This window comes from Sapajus apella, unplaced genomic scaffold (genome assembly GCF_009761245.1).
Source record: "Sapajus apella isolate SASKATOON/1434 unplaced genomic scaffold, GSC_monkey_1.0 scaffold36, whole genome shotgun sequence".
NCBI lineage: Eukaryota > Metazoa > Chordata > Mammalia > Primates > Cebidae > Sapajus > Sapajus apella.
The window spans coordinates 27,999,657-28,022,546 of NW_022436976.1; the positions used below are offsets into that span (position 1 = coordinate 27,999,657).

The 22,890-nt window shown below is 39.9% G+C and overlaps 1 protein-coding gene across 1 annotated transcript in view; it reads left to right on the plus strand.

Annotated features, from left to right (window-relative positions):
* DAB1 (DAB adaptor protein 1) overlaps nt 1–22,890 on the plus strand; it is a 1,264,232-nt gene that overhangs the window by 354,906 nt on the left and 886,436 nt on the right. Inside the window, exon 2 of the mRNA XM_032297127.1 lies at nt 11,016–11,143. The gene's annotated coding sequence lies outside the window, so the exon portion shown is untranslated. The remainder of the gene's footprint in view (nt 1–11,015; nt 11,144–22,890) is intronic.

The following is a 22,890-nucleotide window of genomic DNA, read 5'->3' on the forward strand; positions in this document are numbered from 1 at the left end:
AGGCTCGCAGTGCTCATACCTGTATGGCTGTGTATAATCCTGAAAAGAAAAGATTAAAATGCACAGAAAAAAAAAAAAAAAAAAAAAAAAAAGAAAACCAGTCCTTTGCTACCTATTTTTTTTTTTTGTCAGCTTTCAAAGGGTTACTGTACATTTTAATCTTCCCTTTTCAGGATTATACACAGCCATACAGGTATGAGCACTGCGAGCCTTTCACAAACTTTCATGGGGAACTGTATGTCTACATTGCAGCAATTTGCTGCAATTTGCTCAGACCAGTTTATGTTGTCTTTAAATTGTGAGATGTGAGTGGGTTATTTGAAAGGGCTGTAAAGTTTTAATTGGTGCAGCTGATAATCCTCTTCCCTCTCCCACTCCCTGCAAGCCCTTGGGTGTTTCATATTTCACAGCGCATGACAAAATTAACTCCTGACTGATCCTTTCCCTTTTGCTGTTGCCCCTTACAAACCTTTCTCCATGGGGCAGCCAGAGTGATCTTTTCAAATGCAAATCAGATATGATACTTCTGCTTAAACCCTTCTAGCTTTTTCCCATTGCACTAAGAATCCGATCCACACTCTTCCCTGTGAAGTACAAGGCTCGCCTCACACCATGTTTCTGCAGTTTCAACAGTTTGGAAATACATGATTTATATCTACTCTCTGTCAGGAATTATCTAGGGTTCCTGGGATTCAGAGACATCAGATGTGTCAAGCACATCAGCTTCCTTTAGGTTTCTAAAGCATGCCAAGCTCCTTCTAAGACCAGGGTGTTTACCTTTGTGAATCCCTCTTCAGTATTCTCTCCTGGCGATTTAGGAAGTTGGCATTTTCTCATCTTTGTGGGATCAATTTAAGATATGACTTCCTTAAGGAGGCCTCCCCCAATCTCCCTACCTAAAATGAGCACATACCATACCTCTCACTGTTAGCGGTGGCAAATCCATACAGGTCTGCAGCAACCTTGCCTCCTTAGAAGAAAGAATTTAACAGAGGGACAGAAGGCAGAAGGAGAGACAGAGGCAAATTTTAGAGCAGGAGTGAACGTTCATTAAAAAGCTTTAGAGCAGGAACAAAAGGAAGGAAAGTACACTTGGAAGAGACTCAAGTGGGCGACTTGAAAGAGAAGTGAGGGGTTTGACCCTTCGACCTGGGGTCTCATACGTTGGCATGCTTCCAGGGTTAGGTGTCCCTTCTCCCCTAATTCTTCCCTTGGGGTTGGCTGTCTACACGCACAGGTGCCTGCTAGTGACTGGAGAGCATGTGCAGTGTGTTTACTGAGTTGTATGCATGCTCCCTTGAGGCGTTCTGCCCTAGGAGGCCATATACAAGTTACACGCTGCCATTTTGCGTCTTAGTGCTCATGCGTGAGCCTTCTCACCCAACTCCTGCGATCTTATCAGGAAGCTCCGGATCACCCGTTTCAGGTTTTTCCTATCTATAGAGAGCCTGCCTTTCCACAACACTGGCTGCAACCAATTATTGTTTTTGAGCAACAGTTAACAATCTCCTGACCATCACCTGATGGTCCCCTGACATTCAGGCAACAGGGACCTTTCCTGCCCGGTTTATGTCTGACTAGCTCCTTGCTATCACACCCCTGCCACCCCATATTCTTTATTTTAGCACACTGTTTATTTCCTTGTTACAGCATTTCCTGATCTCAATTATTTTATTTCCTTATATGTTTGCTTGTGTCTTGCTGGCCTCTCTTGATAGACTGTACTCTTCCTGAGGGCAGGGTCCAGGGTTGCCTGGCTTCTCACTGTATCCTGACTGCCAGGCACAGAGAATTCCAGTGAAAAGTACACAGTACACTGACAGTTGATTTAGTTTACTCTGGAGTATCTAGAACAAAATATATACAATTTGATTTTGGCTTCTGCTCTAAATGTCATTTGCTAACTTACATGATTTCTGTATTTTTCTCCCCTAGAAAATAAAGCCAGCCTCTGACTGGGTTGTTAGTGAATGACTATGATATGTACTATATGCTTCTTTCATGCTCCTGAATAGGAAAGGCTAAAATTCCCTTTAGTCCCAGAGCTATTCATATCTACCCCGAAATATAATATTCTCTTGTGTGCCTTAGTATCTTTTGAGAAAGGTGACTGTGAGGATTAAATAAAGCAGGGTGTTTACCTTTATGAATCTCTTTGCAATATTCTCTTAGACCAGCAGTAGCAGCAGCACCTAGAAACTTGCTAGAAATGCACGTTTTCAGGCACCACCCTAGACTTACTGAAGCAAAAACTCTAGGTGTGGAGCCCAGCAATCATGTTTTAACAAGCCCTTTAGGTGAGTCTGATGCTAATTAAAGTTGGAGAACCATCGCAATAAAGTAATTGTTTCAGAGAAAGTTGGAAAAGTTGCTAATTTCTATGAATGTTTCTGCAGTTTCAACAGTTTGGAAATACATGATTTATATCTACTCTCTGTCAGGAATTATCTAGGGTTCCTGGGATTCAGAGACATCAGACAGGGTCTCAGTCTCAAGGAATTCACTGTCTAGCAAAGAAAGACTAGCAAGTAATCATTCAATTCACTGTTTTGTACGTGTTAGAAGAGAAGAAAACAAAAACAGCTGCAGAAGCACAAAGGGACTATTAGGTGAGAATCTTTGAGAGTAGAATAAGGTAAAGATAAAAAAGAACAGACTTCAGAGACAACTTGCCTGAGTTTAAGCCAAACTTCACTATTTGCCAGTTGAGTGACCCTAGATAAGTTTCTTAACCTCTCTGTGCTTCAGTTTCTTTGCTTGAAAATGATATTAACAGTGACCTACTTCATGGGGTTGTTGTGCTGATTAAATGAATTAATAAATGAAAAGCACTTAGAACAGTGCCTGGGTCATCATAAGTGTTCAAAAAGCATTAATTGCTATTATCATTATCCTCTGATTGTAAGCAAAGGTTATCAGATGCACCTAATTCCATGGGGTGAGTGAGTGAGGAGGTTCTTCTGGGAAGGTTTGGATAGCTGACTCACGTTTAGAAAGTTGCTACTCAAAGTCACTGTGATTGACAGTTCCTCCAGAATCCCATAGGTTGAGCTAGGCGGGACAATTCTCTAAACTACAAAAATGATGTTGTTCAGACTAGCCTCATAGACGTCTAATACAGTGCTATAGGCTCTTTTTAATATATATATGTATATGTGTATATATATATATATATATATATATACCAAATTTATACTGTGTGCTGGGTGCTGTAGCAGAGACCAAGGATAACAGAAAAACACTCAGGACTGAGAATGCAGGTGCAAAAGCACATGTTTTTTAATTATTATTTTATTTTTTTATTATACTTTAAGTTATAGGATACATGTGCAGAACATGTAGGTTTGTTACGTAGGTATACACGTACCATGGTGGTTTTCTGCACCTATCAACCCGTTATCTACGTTAGGTATTTCTTCTAATGCTACCCCTTCCATAGCCCCCCACCTCCTGACAGGCCCAGGTATATGACATTTCCCTCCCTGTGTCGACGTATTCTCATTGTTCAACTCCCACTTATGAGCAGTGTTTGATTTTCTGTTCCTATGTTAGTTTGCTCAGAATGGTGGTTTCCAGCTTCATCCATATCCCTGCAAAGACATGAACATAAAAAACTCATCCTTTTTTATGGCTGCATAGTATTCCGTGGTGTATATGTGCCACATTTTCTTTATGCAGTCTATCACTGATGGGCATTTGGGTTGGTTCCAAGTCTTTGCTGCTGTGAACAGTGCTGCAATAAACATTATGTGTGGATGTGTCTTTATAGTAGAATGATTTATAATCCTTTGGGAATATACCCAGTAATGTGATTGCTGGGTCAAATGGTATTTCTAGTTCTAGATCCTTGAGAAATCTCCACACTGTCTTCCACAATGATTGAACTAATTTACACTCTCACTGACAATGTAAAAGCGTTCCTGTTTCTCCACGTCCTCTCCAGATCTGCTGTTTCCTGACTATTAATGATCACCATTCTAACTGGCATGAGATAGCATCTCATTTTGGTTTTGATTTGCATTTCTCTAATAACCAGCGATGATGAGCTTTTTTTCACATTTGTTGGCTGCATAAATGTCTTCTTTTGAAAAGTGTCTGTTAATATCCTTGCCCACTTTTGGATGGGGTTGTTTGTTTTTTTCTTGTAAATTTGTTTAAGTTTTTTGTAGATTCTGGACATTAGCCCTTTGTCAGATGGGTAGATTGCAAAATTTTTTTCCCATTCTGTAGGTTGCCTGTTCACTCTGATGATAGTTTCTTTTACTGCACAGAAGCTCTTTAGTTTAATTAGATCTCATTTGTCAATTTTGGCTTTTGTTGCTATTGCTTTTAGTGTTTTAGTCATGAAGTCTTTGGCAAGGGCATATGTTTAAGCCACAGATTAATATAATGTGATGAGTTGTGACTATGGGAATGCGCAGTGTGTTCAGAGAGAAACGCTTATTTACTGAATAGAGATACAGTTCATTGTGCCCGAGGAGATTAGAAAAGATTTTACACAGGAGGCACTGTTTGAAGGTCTTTGCATGGTGATGGAGAAAATAGCTTTTCAGGTGAAAAAACAGAAAACAGAAAGACATTGGCTGAGCATGGTGACTCATACCTGTAATCCTAGAGCTTTGGGCAGATCCTTTGAGGCCAGGAGTTTGAGACTGGCCTGAACAACACAGGGACACCTTGTTTCTACAAAAATTTAAAAATTAGCCAGGCATAGTAGTGCATGTCTGGGGTCCCAGCTCTTTGGCAGACTGAGGGAAAAGGATCGCTTGGGCCTAGGAGTTCAAGACTGCAGTGAGCCATGATTGTGCCACTGCTCTTCAGCCTAGGCAACAGAGGAAGACACTGTCTCAAAAATAAATAAATAAATAAGAAAGAAGAAGAAAGAAAAGAAAACCGGATGACAAGGAGGTATGAAAGGGATGGGTTAGCTAGAGGTGAAAACTTGCGGTCACAGACCCAGTGGCAGAAGTGACTCTCTTTCCTCAATTTATCCACATACACTTTCCCCATTATCCCCACTTCATTCCCCAGGTGTGGCAGTACCCCCTCAAAGGCTGGAGAAATGGTATGTATGTTTGTGGCTGCTGTCCACCCTCTCATTTCCAGTCTACAGACCTGCTATGGCTCCAATCCCTCAACCCCAGTCACTCACACCTCTAATACCCTCCAGAGTCCTCAGGGAAGCACCCTTCACCCTGGTCTTAATTACCACTTACCCCTCATATTCAACCATGGGCTCCATGCCACTCTTCCTGCTTTCCATCTCTTTCTTGTATTCTGTTTCCTCTCGTTTCTTCTCCACTTTTCAGCCTTCTTATGAGAAGAAAGATCACCACTTTGAACGATCATCAGCCAATCAAAACATTCCTCTACTTCAGTGATTTCTTCCTTCCCCCCAACCCCACCCCAGTTTGAGCTATCATCTGCCAATCTGAGGCGCTTATAGAAAATTTCCTATGTGCAAGCTCACCCACATAGACTGCGATTCACTAGGTTGGGGTACAGCCAGCACTTCATTAATATATAAAGCTCCCCAGGGGACTCCAATATGCAGTCAGTCTAAAAACCAATTCTCCAATCTATGTGCAGAGTGCCTCATACTCACTGGGGCTTTGGACTCTTCTCAGACGCCTGTCCACAGCTTCCCTGCATAAAGTTCCTGAGCTGTTCTGGGAGCATGTGGGGCGAAGTATGGTCCCTTGATAGCCACCAAGACTTTGCTGTAGTCAGGCTTAGTAACATATTCACAGGCTTGTTACACTGTTGTTTTGTTCATAAAAAGTATGTTTTAGCCTTCTAGTTATCTAATTTTGCAAATCAGTGTCAGGTAGAGAAAGAATCCTGTCACTTGAGCAGCATATTCAATAATTTTAAAGGTCAAGACCCATGTGGAAATTAGCTTTCAACTATTGAAACATGTTGACTTATACGTACATAACAGAAAATATGGTCCTATGGCACATTGGATATGTATGCATATATACATTAGCCTGTTAGATATACTAATAATCAATATCTCAAGTACTCACTGATGATGATGCCCAGCATAGTAGGAAAACACTGAAAGCACAGAAGCAGGTTTCACTTTAAGGACACTACAGTAATAGCTCTTGATTATAGAGTGCCTAGAGTGCCTACTTTATAACAGGCACCATGCTGCAAGTTGGTTTACTTCAAATACTCACAAAAAAAACCCCAGAAAAGTAGGAGACTCAAGCTGGGAAAAGGAAGGAAACTCACCCAGGGTAATACAGTAAACTGTGCTAGAGGCAGGATTCCATTCCAGATGTTCTGAGCTCAGACACTGCCAACCCTCCATCACGCCTTCTTCCCATCAATGACACCAATGCAATGAGGAGCAGGCACCTAGGAACAGGGCTACCCACAGAGGAGTGTAGGTGAATCTGTTCCCAGAACTCTTGCCCACACTAAATATTATTTACTTTTTAAAGAGTGTTACTAATTTGACAAGTAAAATATGATGCACATGTTGATTTAATTTATATATTTTTTCAGATGTTGATTCAGATTAATTTCCTCATTTGTACATTATCTAGGTCTGTTGTTTTGGTAATAAAACACAAGGATGGGTTTGTTTCTTTGAATGATTGAAGTAAGAAAGGGGGAAAGAATAATAAGCTTTTGGGCACTGATTTTGTATTTATCTATCTATTAGTCATCAAGTTAGAGAAGAATAAATTCTTAGTCACCCTCACCAAAAGATAACAAAGCACATTTTGTTTCTTTTTTCAATTGGCCAGAAATTGTGTCTTCTACCCATTCGATGTCTAGGACTAAAACTGAAGTCACTAGCAAAAATGTCTGTTTTGATAAATCGGGAACAAAAAGACCAAAACTAATGACTTCCACAAGGGAAGGTGCCCTGGGAAATACAATACAGAATAGTGGAATCGAGGACTTGTTTACTACGATTCTGTATATTCATCTGATGGGGAGTATAAATAGGTTTCTTTACACAAAGGGACCCAGGGAATGGTGAATCAGGGAATAATTGACTTGTCTCGGTATGTTTGTGAATGTGCATTTTTATCTGATGGCAAATATGCTGTTGGCCTTTGAGTCAGTCACCCACCATAAAATTTCCTCAGCCTCATATAAACCAAGGTAGTGTGCCCATCCCCCCACAAAGAAAACATTTCAAATGAGCATTAATCATCCAATGCCGTGGTCGGGGCCCTACGGTGAAAGCCACCTACTGCAGCTGAATGCCATTCAGCAGGCAAGAAGTGATTTGCAATATAATTTAAATGAAGAGTTGGTTTCTTTTCCTATTTAGAACACACCAGTATGGAAAACTGATTGTCAGACGTTCTGGTGATGTGCATCAACTTGGCTATTCACTCAGAAAATGAAGTTTCCTGAGACACCTGCACATTTAATTTATTTTTTTCCCTATGAAGTTAACTTCAGCTTGTTAAATACAATGACTAACCAAACCACAGAAAAACCAACACCATTAATTTTAATGCTTATAATGTAATGGAAGGAGATTATATTCATTTGGGATTTTTCTTCTTTTAATAGAATGTTTACTTGCCCCTCTCCTTATGAGTTAATTATTATCTTCCCTCCATAATGCTCTGCTTATATCAGAGCGGCAAACAGAGTCTGTTAATGTCTTGAGTGTATAGATTACTAGTGATTCCAGCATTTTGCAATGTCTGTCACTAAAGCATCAATAGCTTGGCAGTGTGGTGAGTGAATATGTGACGGATAGAAATGCAACTAGTTCCTTACATAACTCTCTCATCTATATTTATAAAACATTTAGTTTTAGTACAGTGTCTTTTCTATGTTTTGACTGGCAGATTGAAAGGCTTTTCAGTAAATTCTACAGTAGTGAATTAAGAATTGGCGACTTCTGTTATCATTCGGGTATTTATATTTAATTCATCAATTTATTCATTTAATAGATACTTAGTGAGTAGCTGGCTTATTTCAATAGTGTGCTAACTACTGGGGACTAAGACATGGTCCCCATGTTCAGAGAGCCCACAGTTATGAGCAGGAATTGCCATAAAGAATTGCAGCATCAGCTCAATGAGATGAGTGGTACAAAAAATCTGGGTATGAAGGGTAACAGAGGGTGAAGATTATCAAGGAAGGCTTTGGCTTAGCAGATACTAGAAGCCCTAGACCCTGAGTTCTTCAAGTTGGCAGTACAATGTTGTGTGGGGGTGGGAGAAGTCAGTAAAGGCAGAGGGAATAGCATATGCAATGTAGTGATAAAAAGAATAGTGATGAACACCTATTGAAAACCTTCTGTATATTTTTAAATAATAGTAAAAAAAGCTGACATTTTCCAAACTTACCATTTGCCAACCACTGTTTCAAATTGTGACATTGCCCAAATATCACACAGCTATTAGGATCAGGACCAAGACTAGAACTCAGGTTTTCTAAGCCCAACGCCTACAAGTTTAAATATTACACTAATATTTCAGTGTAATATGGCATCTTTGCTTGTTAGATGCCTTAGTTCAGTTATGCAAAAAAGGCATGCAAATAGTGACTGCCATTCGTGACAGTGTCTAAGGGGGGATAACAGCAGCAGCTATGACTTACAAAGAGTGTTAAATGAGATGTGCAGTGTTAAATGAGATATGAAGTATATGAAGTGCTTAGAACAGTGCCTGGTACATAGTAAAGAATTTGTTAACTGCTGGTGTTACGATGATTAATGTGTTAAGAGTAGTAGAATAGGCTGGGCACGATGGCTCGTGCCTGTAATCCCATCACTTTGGGAGGCCAAAGTGGATGGATCACGAGGTCAGGAGTTCAAGACCAGCCTGGCCAACATGGCAAAACCCCATCTCTACTAAAAATAGAAAAATTAGCTGGGCATAGTGGTATGTACCTATAATCCCAGTTACTCCAGAGGCTGAGGCAGGAGAACCGCTTGAACCTGGGAGGCGGAGGTTCCAGTGAGCTGAGATTGCACCACTGCACTCCAGCCTCAGTGACAGAGTGAGACTCCATCTCAAAAAAAAAAAAAAAAGAGTGGTAGAATATAGCACTACTTAGAAATTTGGAGTTGGTGGCATTTGATGTAGACCTGGACCACTTAATGGATTATTTCAGCAAGAGAAAGCAGAATGCAGAGATGAAAGCAGACTGGAAAATTCCATGATGTTTAAGAAAAGTAAATAAACTAATTTGATTAAAGCAGAAGGTCTTTAAAAAAAGAAGAAAGTAAGATTAAACAGGAGGGTAGAAATTGCTTATATTTAATTATATTTATTGAGTGATTGGTACTGTTTATGTTTTGATTTTAGCCATCATAACATTTTCCTGGGATTATAGAGTCATTTTTTTCCTTTTGAAGAAAATGAGGCTCATATAATTAATGTAACGTTTCTAAGGTATCCAGCAAGAGTAGTTAAATTTGAACTTGAACTCAGGCCTGTGTCAAAGTGCCATGTGCTTTTGGCCACATCGTACTTTCATTTTGCAGCTCGGATCTTTCTAACACATCATCAATATTTATAGAATTATTTTTTCTAGTGAAAGGGGTAGAAAAAAAGTAAGAACATATTTTGTTAATGTTTTCTTCTTAGAGTTCTGCTTATCAATCACTATAGCCCAGCATTTCCCCAGTTAATAGCCTGTGTCTGCTTTCATTAAAATAGAAAGAAATGGTCTCTTTTTGATTTCCTATACACACACACACACACACCCCCCTCAGGTTTCCTATTTGTGTGTATCTGTTATAACACATACCATCAATAATATACCATCCCCTGAAACAAGAGCTAGCAGTTAAGAGTTTGGGGTTTGAAAGACTGCCGGGTACCACGGGTAGAATCCTGGCTCTGCCCTCCACAGCAGTGGTCATAAGCAAGTCTCCTACATTCTGTATATTTCTGTTTATCTGTTTAATGACAATTACAATAGCACCTACATCAGTGGTTTGCTGTTAGGAATAAATGAATTAGTATCTATAAAAACTAAAAACCACGCTTAAAATGCTATGATAATTCATTTAATGTCAGCATCATTATGGTTTATAGTCCAACATCTATTGAGATAAAGATCTGTGACTAGCTCTGTCCTTAATCTGTTTGTGTCTTTATAAAGGAATATCTGAGACTGGGTAATTTATAAACAGAAGAGGTTTGTTTGACTCACAGTTCTGCAGGCTGCACCAAAAGCATGGCGCCAACATCTGCTTCTCAGAAGGGCCACTAACTACTTCCCCTTATGGTGGAAGGGGAAGGGGAGCCAGCATGTGCAAGGATCACCGGGCAAGAGGGGAAGCGAGATAGAGGAGAGGGAGGTGCCACGCTGCTTTTATCAACCAGCTCTCATAAGAACTAACAGAGCAGGAACCCACTAATTACTGTGGGAATGGCACTGTGCTCTTCATGAGGGCTCCACCCGTGTGACCCAAACACCCACCATTAGGCCTCACCTCCAAAACTGGGCATCAAATTTCAACATGAGGTTTGGGAAACAAACATCCAAACTATAGCAGTGGAGCTATGGAAAAGGTATCCCTTCATACATTTGCTGAAGAGCATGTAAAATGGTACAAACTCTGTGAATGGTAATTTGACAATATCTATCAAAATTTAAAATACACATTTTCTTTATCCAATAATCCTGCTTTAAGGTGTTTATCACACAGACAGATTCATACAAGTGAAAAATATACAATTTGTATCTTTGGAATTTTAGCCTGTGTACGTATAACCTAGTCGAACATTTTAAAATAAAGATGAATGAGCATGTTTGCTTTTATTCATATCCTTCCCATAGTCCAGCACAGTGCTAGGCACAGAGACCCTGACAAGTTCCCTGTTGTTTAGCCCAGCACATGTCCTATGACTCTCTGTGCTCCGTGACCACCTACCCTGCATGTACCACACACACTTTCGAATCACACACTTTACCTTGAACCACTCGCTTCAAACGCCATTGTGATGGCCATGTTGTACTTTATCGTTTTTCTCCTTTGGTTTGCCTTCAAAACTGACATCGCTTTTTCATTGCAGCTACTTCCTTGGCTTCTCTCCATGACGATTTCTGACTTGTGGCCCATCCAGACCCTGGGCTCCCCCTTTCCCCAGCATTACCCCCACCCAGCCTGGACACATTGACTGAACAGTTTCCTAGGACACTGGTGAGTAAAGTGCTTGGCTACTTCATGAAAACGGTTCCAATCATCCCTTCCCAATACCTTCTCCTCCACTTCTGAGCATGATTTTGTTTCTTTCAAAAGAGGCTCCAATGCTCTTCCTTTCTGGAACTGCCTGTCCTGTGGTTAGTACCCCAAGGTTCATTATTTATTTAATCACTGGCTTATTCAATGAGGTGGTAGCCAGCAGAATCTGAGAACTGAAAGGTGCATGCCTTTGTCCCCCTCCCGTGTGGTTCCATTCAGGGTTACTTGTCTCTGACTTAGATTGGAGACTAAATGGATTAGAATAAAACCAATTTAAGGGAAAAAAGAAATGTTCACAGAAACAGAAATAGAGAGTCCTGCTATCTTGGCTGCCTAAGATCTGCAGGTCTCACCAAGGAATTTAAAAAGTAATGTTTCTTATCATAAGTGACAGAAATATGCTGCTTTCTGCATCAATAGATACGAAGATTAAAGGGTCTGACTGTATTAAACAATTTTGCACAGCACCAGGCACTCCGGGCTGTGCTATCTGCCTTATTACCCTTCATCGTGTGGCTATTTCAGGCCCAATTTAAGAACACAATGCAGTCTGGCTTTGCAAATTGACATCCTTTAATTTAAACTGTCTTGTGGGAGAATTAAGAAATTATGGAACAATTATTCGCCCTCAGTTGAAGGCTGAGATTCTTGTACATTAGCCATTTGAATTGATTAAGTCACGTAATTGAATTACACCTTTGCCCCCATAATATCTTGTGGCAAATATGTTGGTGTTTCTTGTTGGGAAATGCTTCCAGAAAAAAAGAATAGGGGTTGGCATTAGAGATTGACCTGGATATCAAAGAAAACCTCAGAGCAAAATGGGCTGACACTCTGAGATTTTGTGAGGGAGGTTGACTAACAGAACAAGCGTTCTGTTTGGAGTTGCAATGGAAGTTCACAGATCAAAACTGTGTGCATGATACAATGTGCATCCTTCCTTAGTCTCTCTTTGCATCGTCCTTAACATTCAGCTTCAGCGTCTGGCATTCATTCTCTGAACTTTTTCTAACATCTCTCGTGGACTAAAACACTAGGTTTGGTGTACCTTCCTTTGTCTTGCGTGGTTTTCCAAATATGCTTCTATTATAGTAGCTTCCACAATGCTGACAGGTGTTTCTTCACAAGGCAATGAGGCTGGAAACCACATCCAGCTCAGCTAGGATGGTAATAGTGCTCGATACGCATTTGCTGAGTGAGGTTTTATTAGTAAGCCTCCATGGTTTAGTCTCTGTTTCCTTTTGTTTCATGGGATGAAGGAAGGTAGAATCTGTTAGTAATTGTGTAAGCATCGTTCTTAAGTAGGAGTTTTTTCACTACTTGTGTTATTAAACAATTTCATAACAGGTTTACTAAAGGCCAACTCTATCTGCTTAAGACCTATGAGGCACCTATTACGTACAAAAGCTAGGCTAGGTGCTGAGGGGAAAAATAGCCAAAACATATTTCGTTTTCTTTAGAGGAGCTCAAAATACAGCAGGGATTGAAGAGGTCTGTGCAAGAAATAGCTCTGGTGACTGAACAAGCACGTAGGAGGCTGTTGCATAGTCTGGGACTCTGGGAAGGGCCCATGGTGCATTCCATTTCATTCCTCTCTGAAGTTCGTACTGTCCTTGCTCTGGCCTGTGCCCCCTCCCACGTCGTCCATTTTGAAATCCAGCAGAGAAGAAAACTCTTAGACTAATGTCCTGTGGACAGGCTGGATGTGTGCCTTTCATTTAAAAACTCCTCCAAAGGAGAGAGGTTTCAAAGCACCGTTTCCCCGCTCCCCCCCACCCCCACACTGACTTCCAACTCTCTATCATAGTGTGCAGCATTCTGGGCCTTCCTATTCTTTGTCTATTCTGTGTGGCACAAGAATCTCTCTTTTTAAAGGTTCTTTATGTTTTCTTTACCTTTATCAAAGAACGCTCTTGGAGCTTTAAAGCCCAACCACAGCTATCTTCCTGAATATTTCTGTGGGGAAGGGATTAATCAAGTCTGTCAAACATTGAGCTGTAAAACCTTTAATATTTCTAAAAGGTTTAAAGCCAGCATATTTATCACATGCATCATTGAGAATAATCTTTCTTTTTATAGAACAAATTAAATGTTCACTGTAAAATATTGTGGTGATGAGCACAGTGGGTGAAAGACGCATGCAGGGGCCAATGCGATATTGCAATGGAGATTCTGGTTAAATCTTTCTCTGACATCACCCTGCTAGAAGCCACCCATCATCTCCCACACATCTATTTATATGAACGCTTTATATTATGGAATTCTAGAATCTTGGTGCTCAAAGGGAAAGAGGCTAATATTTGTTGAGTACCTGCTATGTTATGAAATGCATCTGCATGCTTTAAGTAGGTGTTCACATTTTAATTTTCAAAACAATCCTTTATAATAGGTACTGTCATATCTGATTTATAGAGAAGGAAACTAAGATTTGAAAAGTGAAGCAATGTTCTCAAGATCACACAAATATTTATTTGCAAATGTGGGACTTGACCCTAAGCCTGGCTAACTCTTTTCTTCTGTTTACGTGGCAAATGCCTAGCAAATGTTTAGCAGAAGGTAGGTACCCACTAAAGAGTTGCTAAAGTTATTGTGACTGTTAGCAGCAAAGACTCATCAAAGAGATTTTTATTGAAAGATCATTATTCTATAGGCAGAGAGACAGTGAATATTGTTGAGCATGATTCTGGGAATCTGAGATATGTGTTTTAAGATGTCTAACCCAGCAGTGGTGGTCGTAATCCTCAGGGTAGGGAGAGACTCACTGGGGGCTTTTGGTTGCTATCACTAATACAAACACTGTATTTTATTTATAAAGTGGTTTCATGTGCACTGTCTAATTTATTCTACTCAACAGCTTAGCGAAGTAAAGTCAGCACTACTGCCATTTTACAGATGGGGAAACTGAGGTACAAAGACATGCTAAATCGTGCCCAGGTCATTCAGCTAGAAGGAACTTATGTTCCACTCCAATCTTCTTATTCCAAAGCCACAATCTTTCTACTAATACTTTAAAATGATTTGGTTATTATTCCTAATTATTTAAAAAATAAAATAAAAAGGTTTTTACATTTTGAAATTTTGTTGACATAAAATGTACAATTTCAAAAGAGCACTTTATTGACTGCTTTGATACTGGATTTCAATTTAATACATTGATTTGACATCTTTTGCAAACGCCATTTTTTAAAGTTTTGTAAGTATCCACATATAGTAAGTTTTTTCCACTTTATTAAGTTCTAATTGACAAAAATATAAAGTTTTGAAGCTTGCAAGGAACTTAGAGACTGATGACTCTTGTTTTTTGGATTTGATAACTGAGGTGTAGACATTGAAAGCAGTGTGACAAAAGCCCAGGCAAATATTGGGTTAACAGAGAACAAAGATATTCATTCAGATAGGGATGGGTGGTATAAAACCATGGAAGGCTTCACTGAGGAGGTGACTCTTGATGGTGTCCTGAAAGGAGAAGGATTTTAATAGGGGGAGAAAAGTCAACAAGTGAAGCTAGAACAAAAGAAAGGAATGACAATGTATGAAAATGACAACATGATGGTTCTACAGGCGGGGGCCCTTCATGGAAGCTCATGTTTGTTGTTTCAGTGTAGTTAGTTGTATCATTGGCTTCCCAGACTGCCACATAAGGCTGCACACACATGTAATTAGACCCTTTACAAGCCAGACAGTATCTTCTGCGTGCCTCCACTTTAGACCTCCAGCTTTGTAGCACAACAAGCAACCAAAATAGAGGTCCTGAGGCTGGGGAGATTTGCAGTTCCAAACTCACCTCTTCTTGGAGCATATCTCTCTGTGTTTGCCAAATGTTCTGGGTGGAAAAAACAGACAAAGGACTTAGAAGGAGGAGCAGCTGTCTCTTCCTAGGTTACTGTGAAGACAGTGGGCCCATTTCTGGAACTGTTGGGTGGGCTAGATGTTGCCCCAGTTTACATTTAGCAAACTGTAATTAGCATCAGCAGGAGAGGAGAAATGACTGTGTTGGAAAACCCCACTTTCCTCTGCACAACAGCCTCTGTTCAGAAGGGCTGTTCCCTGTATTTGGGTTTTTGTTATGGGGAAGCAGTGTAAGTTGCCTTGTATAGTTGCAATGGGCTTGCTCTGGGGATGAAGCTCTTAACAGCAGCAGAGGGCAGAGGCCAGTGGATGGTCCTCTTCAAATGGCAGAGTGAGTCTTGCTTAGGTGTCAGCCAGGTAGAGTCACTGGGCTCTTGGAAGGTTTCATTCATTCTGTAAATACATGTAAGCCCACACCTACATAAACCCAACTGTATGCTGAACACTAGGCTTGAATTTTAGGAGCTACAGATCCCCACAGGCCTCTGTGAAAGGGCATGCCGGCCAACAGCAGATTAATGACTAGATACACAGAGAGCCATCTGAGGCTTTTTAGTTTGGGGACCATTGAGTAAATCAGACACTCACTGTATTTGTTAGGATGAACAGTGCTAGCTGCCTTAACCAACAACATAATTTTTAAAAGTGCATTATGATACTTAATACAACCATTCAGAAAGCTAGGTTTCCCCATCTTATTTGTGTCGCCATCATCTTAAACACGTGGCTTCTAAGGTCTCTGAAGATGGAGAAAGGCAGAGGAAGATCATACTTTGGAGATGTGTAGGGACCATTTTTGGAAATGGCAGACAGCCCTTCCATCCATATTCCATTGGCCAGAATTCAGTTATATGGCCCAATTTAATTGTTAGAGGAATATAAATGTAGCTTAGCTATGTGCTCAGGACAAAAATGACATAGATGAAGAGATGTCTGCACTCCCATGTTTATTGTGATGCTATTCACTTTAGCCAAGGCAGAATCAACCTAAGTTTTCATCAACAGATGAATAGATTTTTTAAAAATGAGATATAGATACAAAATGGAATAGTATTCTACCATAAAAAAAGAACAAAATCCTGTCATTCACAGGAAAAGGAACAAGCCTGGAGGACATTATATTAAGTGAAATAATCCAGGCGCAGGAAGACAAACACCACATATTCTCACTCGTATGTGGGGACTGAAAAAGTTTATTTTATAGAAGTAGAGAGTAGAACTCTGGTTACTAGGGGCTGGGAAGAATGGAAGGAGGAGGGAATGGTGAACCTGGTTAATGAATACAAAATTATAGCTAGATAGGAGAAAAAAGTTCTAGAGTTCTACAGCACTGTAGGGTGGCTATAGTTAATATTTTATTGCATAATTTCAAATGGAAAGGATTTTGAACATTCCCAACACAAATTAATAAATATTTGAGGTGAGAAATATGATAAATACCCAAATTAGATTATTACACATTGTATACATGTATCAAAATGCCACTCTGTACCCCATACATATGTACAATTATTGTGTTCCTTAAAAATAATTTTTAAAAAATGAAACAGACATAGTCTTGCCCTAACGTGTTTCATTAAATGCAGTTCCCATTCAAACAAATTCAAGATTATCTGAAAGAATTACCCTTTATTACCATTTTGAGGAGTGCTTCTAGAAAAAATGATCTTCTAGTGTGGAATGGAACTCAACTGGTGAGAATTTAATTAATACAAATTATCTGGAAGTGTCTAAAATGACATTGTAACTCTTCAGTACAGAATTATTCTTATGATATTCAATCCTAAAAATAGAAATAACAAAAATTTGTGGACAAAAAATTTATTTCCACATTACTTGAAATTTTGACAAAAGGCCAACAAACTAAATTTCCAAAAATAAGAAAAAGGTTTTACTAAAGTTTTCACACTTGAATAATGCAGTCATTATATAAAATTTATTTCTAAAGAATTTTTCATGTTGTTGTATACATATGGACATGAAGGTAGTCTTCCGAACTTTATGTACAACAGGATTCCAATTTTGTTCCTAACATATGTTTAGGTGCGTAATTATAGACACCTAAAAAGACTAAGGATAATGCATTAAGATATTAAGAGTGAACTTCTCTACGCAGCAGTATAATAAGGGCTTTTATTTTTCTCTTTATTTTTTTTTTCTTCTCAATCTGATGTAATGAGGATGAGTAACTTTTGTAAATATAAAAAATAAATCAATTGAGATTTTAAGAAAATGAAGCAGAATGAAGATTGGCTTTGGACTAGCACTGGCTTAGGATAAAGAGAATTATCCCAAGTACCTCAGGTGGGACCAGCCAAGGGTGTGTGCAAGAATGTCCTAGAATTGTGTCACATCCAGAGGAGGAGCCACAGGGTGGAGAACAGAGTATATCATAATGGTCAAGACTTATGCAAACTCAGGGAGCCCACAACAATTTCCTCAGCTCGGCCAGAGGGTACATATCTGAACTTTAGTTGGCTTTCAAAAGTAGGCAACTGAACTGATTAAAAAATTCAAAACTGAGGTGATGGGCTCAAGTCCTGGCTCTTCTAATAACCAGCTCTGCGGCTTTGGGCTTGTGTCTTAACCACTCTGAAGCTCATTTGTAAAAGAAATAATACCTTCTTCACAGTATTGTTGTGATCATATTTTCAAGTTTTTAACACACACACACACACACACACACGCACACACAGATATACACACTTGCCTAGACCCTCCCCACTAACCTTGGAGGGTTGCACTTTGGGAGAAAGTCCCTTCCTCACTGCAACTTTTCGCAATCCTCTCCATGCTTCATTCCCCATAGTACCATGACTAGGACCACCTGAAGTTTTAGCACAGAGGCGTGTCTTCCCTGTGACCTTCACCTGCAATTTGGAGATATTCCTCTTGGAAAGTTTCTCCCATCTTCTTTTCTTTGCGAGTTCAGCTTCGTTTCTAAGCAATTGAGGCCCATTTTATGTCTCAACTAGGAGAAAGGTGAAACATTCTAAACCAAATGTTCTAAGACAAATATCCTAGCAAAATACTAGAAGGCAAAGGGATTATAGGGTATCATTAGATGTGTCTGGCTAAGAGAGCACTCAGGCTGTGACACCGTACAATGCTACAGAATCTGAAAAAAGGAAATGCAGCCAGAAATGCCGTGACTTCACATCCTGCTGCTTAAACATGAGGTCCTGAATCATTTTCTCAGTTCAGTCTGAAGCCAGCCTCAACAGATCATCACAACAATCACCTCAAGTGATGAACACATATGTGTGCCAGGTACTGTGCACAAGATAGTCACACCTGGTACATCTGGCTCTTTCATTGCATCGCGTTTCTTCCAATAAGAAGAATTTTGTTTTTCTTCTCTGCTGCCTCCTTTTTCTCCTTCTAGGCATATCTTTGTTTATATGGCTACTAAACTGAGTAAAGGTGTGACAGGGGTTCCTAAGAAGGTACTATTCAGATGCGTTATTATGGTTGCCTATATCCTCTTTCCCTGCATAGTTGAGGAAGACAGGTTGGCTGATGATCTTGGTAGGTCCTTGAAGATTCACCCTAAAGGTCTTGAGCTTAATTTAAATAATGCTCAGTGACTTCTAACAGAAAAGAGGATGAAAGAAAAGTGTTCTGTTTGCAACTTAGAGACTCTCCCAAATTCTAGGCTGGTCACTGATTAATGCTGCCAAGAAGCCTGTTGCTGATTATGCTGGATGCCCCATAAATTAATGAGAGCTGGGCTTAGCAGTGACAACGATCGCTGAGTCTATAGAGCAGAAAATGCAACACTAATACATATGTTTCAGAAATGTCCTTTTGTCTATATGTTTGGAAGAGAAAGTGCTGATGAGGATCAATTTCACATTGACTTTAGATTTTCATTTGACCCAGAGCTCTTTTTATTAAGTAATGCACACGAGAACATTTCATCCCAGGCCAACTTGATAGCTTGGAGAATTCCCTTCAGAATACAGCAACCTGGATAGAATTTGAAATGTAGTTTATTCATTTATTCTTTTATCCATCCTTTAATAATTATTTATTGAGCATCTGCTATGTGCTCAATTCTAAAAACTATGCTAGTCTGTGAGCAAGACACAATCTGCCCTCAAGGAATCTAAAATCTAGTGAGCTAGACAGACACATTAATAAACAATCCTGGCCCAGAACAATATGTTTCATTAGCAGGAAGTGCAGGTATACAGGTAAGCAGAGAGGAAGAATTCCTAGAAGGTATCAGGTACTTGGGAAGCATTTAGCTCTTGTTGAAAGAATGAATGAGTGGATGAATGCATGCATGAGATGGCCCTTGAGCTGAGTCATAGAGCAAGGCGGAAATTGACTAAGCTAGAAAAAGAACTATAATAGCATGTTTGACAGCAAGGTGTGATGTTTTAAATATAGCTCAGGTGTGAGGGGAAGGAAGCAGGAGGTAGGGCTCCAGGTAGTCAAGAATCAAACATAAAGAACTTGGGCATTACATCACCATCTACTTGTGCAAATAGATGTACTTGTAGATGGCAGAGCAGACCCAAGGAGCCTGTACCTCTTCAGAGGGCAGGCATAACCACACAATAAATGGCTCACTGAGATAATGGCTCATTATCTTCAGTGCTTAGTGTGAGATTCAGTAGGTAGTTGTGCTTTCCTTCTCTGGACACTTTTCCTGAAGAGGCAGTCCAGTAGAACCAAAGCACTTGCTCTGAGAATGTTTCAAATCCAGTTCGCCATCTTAAAACTAAGCAGTGAATGTTTCCAGAGGTGTGTATCCTCCTGCCTGCTACAAAGCCCTGCTGTGCCTTCAGTTTTGTCTGAATGTTGGGAGCATGTTGTGAAATCTTCTTGTATTTATTGCCTTCCTGCACTGTTCTCAGCTCGTATTTCCCACATTCTTAGTTTCTGTCTGTATGTTTGCTAGTGGTGCAGTTTTGTTCTGTTTTAACCTTGTTTGAACCCTCAAGCCAGTCTGGGAAAACGTGACCATCACTCTTCTGAGCATCTACCTCTGGGACGTGGTCCCGGGGCTTTGACTTACAGGTTAGGAATCTTGTCATGCTCCCCTGAACTTGACTCAATGGCTGCAGTGGCCTGGCTGATTTATGGCTGTTTCTTCCTCTGTTTGATCTTAGCAAACAGACAGCTGTGATGTAGCGGCTTCATTTTACTCACCTGCTGGCACCTTCATGTTTGGTCTAATAGCTTGTTAACTGCTCTGAGGACAGGCACTGCCCTTCCTGGCTACTGTCTGGAGTGGTCTCTATGGCAACCACATCACACCAGGGACGATGCTCATTCTTCAAGGCTTTCCTTCTCCATTTTTCTCTGGTGGCTTCTGGGTAACCTGTAATGGTTGGAGCCCTGCCTCATCTTGCCAGGAAGCCACTGCTGATTTAAAGCCTAGCAAAGGAATGTAACAAGGCATACTGCTTTCTTCTGGTCTTGTTGCTTGTTCTGTGTTGCACTTGGTCCAGGCCTGCAGGGACCTGTCATCCCTTCTTTATCATCTGTCTTTTTGGTGTTCCCCAGGTATTGTTCTCGGTCTTTCTCGGAAAGCTTTGACATGGTTTCTCCAGCTCTCTCTGCTCATGAATGCCATGCAGCAATCCCATCTGAATCCTGGCATTCGATATGTTCTTTGTTTTTCCTCATCCACCTTTGTTTAGTCAGTCAGTCTTCTCTTCAGAAGGGACTCCCAAGCTCTCTGGTCTTCATCTATACCAAAGAGACTTGTGTCAAAGAGACTCATATAGACTGCTCAGATATAATATATGAAGAAAGAACTGATTTATGTGTGTAGGACTCTAGAGTGTTCAGTCTGCAGATGGCATTCAGCACCCAGCAATAACACTTAATAATAGCAAATACTATTATACACATTATTTATATACAGCACTATAATGTATAGCTTATTGTGGTAAGCATTTTACATCTATACAATAATCCTATATGGTGAGTACTGTTATTGTCCCCATTGTACAGATGAGGAAACTGAGGTACATAAGGCTAAGAAATGCTGTTGAGCCCCGGCTATTAAATGGCAGAGCTAGAACTTGAACTCTGGCTCCAGAATTTATGCTCTTCAACCCTTTACTATACATTGGGCAGTGAGATTGTTCTCTGTACAGTAATAGTTCACTTCTGCAAGGCTGAATTGTACCCATCTACAATGCCAATATTAAATGCCACCTGCTTCGTGAAACTACTTGCCTTCCTCTACATTCAAGATGTAGGTTCATTTGTTCCTTTCACAAACATCAAAAGACAATGATTATAGCTTGTTCGTTCATCCATTCCAGTATCTTTTCAAGTTCTTTCAGTGTTACCATGCTAAGTGCTGCAGCGATGATGATGAATAAAGAGCAAGTCGACCCTATTCTTACCTTACTCACTTTTAAAAAAAGAACAAGACAACAAAATATAGACAGAGATAGATTTATGCATATAAATATTAATATATCAGTAATATTTCTATATCTCTAAGTTTGCCTATCAATTTATTGATCAATAGATATTAGGAGTTTTTCAGTCAATTCCTCCTTCCTGTTTATATGATAAAGTTCACCTCCTTAGCTTGACACCTAAGACTCTTCATGATCTGACCTTAGATTCCTTTACTTAGGGTTCTTATCTCAGATTCCCTTGCAGTCTCCATCTGCAGACTAAACACTCTAGAGTCCTCTCACATGTAAATCAGAACGGGGGTTTAGTGCTTGCCTCTGTTCTCTAACCATCCACTCCAGACTTAGTCTCCCAGAAAATGTTTACTCACTGGAAACTATCCAGGCCCAATCACACCACCATGATTTGGCTCAGCCTTTTTCTCGGCTTGAAATTCCCTTCCCATATTTCTCATTTCATATTCTTTTCCAAACCCTTTCCAAACATCAAGTCTGGGTTCAAGCATCCGTTCTCTATGGAACATGCCAAACCATCTTCTTATTCACACTCCCATCAGTAAGGAATTTGTTTAGGCTTCTGGGCTCCACAACATTGGCCATACCCTCTATTACAGCATCACCTCCAAACCCAAGGCCAGCTGTCCATTACATGTTGTTCTCCCAATGGGGACTGTGGACCCCTTGAAGATGAGGAATGGGACCTTTTTCTTGCTGAATTCAAAAAACTCAGCATAGTGACTAGTAGGTAGTTATTTTAGTCCGTTTGGGTTACTATAACAAAATATCAAAACTTAATAGCTTATAGAAAACAGAAATTTATTTCTCACAGTTCTAAAGGTTGGGGGCTCCAAGATCAAGGTTTCAGCAGATTTGGTGTCTGATGAATGTCTGCTTCCTGGTTCATAGATGTTGGCTTCTCACTGTGTCCTCACATGTCAGAAGGGATGAGGGGTCTCTCTGGGGTCTCTTTTACAAGGGAACTAATTCTATTCATATCCCAAGAGCAAATTATGTCCCAAAGTCCCTGCCTCTTAATGTCATCACATTGGAAATTAGATTTTAACATACGAGTTTTGGGGGAACATACACATTCAGATCATAGGAGTGCTAGACTTATATTATTTATTAATAATAGTAACTTTTAAAGTATTTGATTGCCATCTGGATCAGGCATTCTGATAGGCCTCTTATTTATTTTGTTTTATCATCGTAAGAATCTTAGGATGTAGATTATCATATATACATATATACATCTGTTAACTCCATTTTACAGATGAGGAAGCTAAGTCGTAGAGACTATACAATACCTGCTCCATGCCACAGCCCCATAAATAGCAGAGTGTGACTGGATACCCTACACTTTTATGTTTGTTGAATGAACAAATGAACTTACATCTTGAGCACAGAGAAAGAAAGTGACCTAGGAGAGCTGTCACTTCTATAGTGTATATAGTTTTATACACACAT